Here is a 547-nt window from a genome sequence, read left to right as displayed (position 1 = left end):
CCATTTCACCCAGAATGTCAGTGTGAGTGACGCCCGCAGGCTCTGCAGTAACAGCCCCGCTTCCCTTCCCAACCCTGGTAATCAGTGTCTTCTCTCTGTTCCTTTGTCATCTTTTAAAGAGTTTGCTGACATAATCGTTGTTTTCAAAGATCCAGCTTTTGTTTGTTCAATTTTCTCGGTTCTGTCTGTGTTTTCAGTTTCACTGGCTTCTGCGCTCTGTTATTTCCTTCCTTGCGCTGGCCTTGGTTTTCTCCTCCCCTTTCCTGTTTCTTGAGGTGGAGCTGGAATAGTAATTGGAGACTTCCCCTCCGCCCCACCCCCTCCTGCCAGAGCATTTATGGTACACATTTCCCTGTCACTGCTGCTGTCCCTGCATCGCATGGATTGTTTTTTTAAAAATATATTTTATTGATTTCTTACAGAGTGGAAGGGAGAGAGATAGGGAGTCAGAAACATCGATGAGAGAGAAACATCGATCAGCTGCCTCCTGCACACGCCCCACTGGGGATGTGCCCGCAACCAAGGTACATGCCCTTGATCGGAATCG

This window comes from Myotis davidii, unplaced genomic scaffold (genome assembly GCF_000327345.1).
Source record: "Myotis davidii unplaced genomic scaffold, ASM32734v1 scaffold6010, whole genome shotgun sequence".
NCBI lineage: Eukaryota > Metazoa > Chordata > Mammalia > Chiroptera > Vespertilionidae > Myotis > Myotis davidii.
This window is presented reverse-complemented; position numbering follows the sequence as displayed.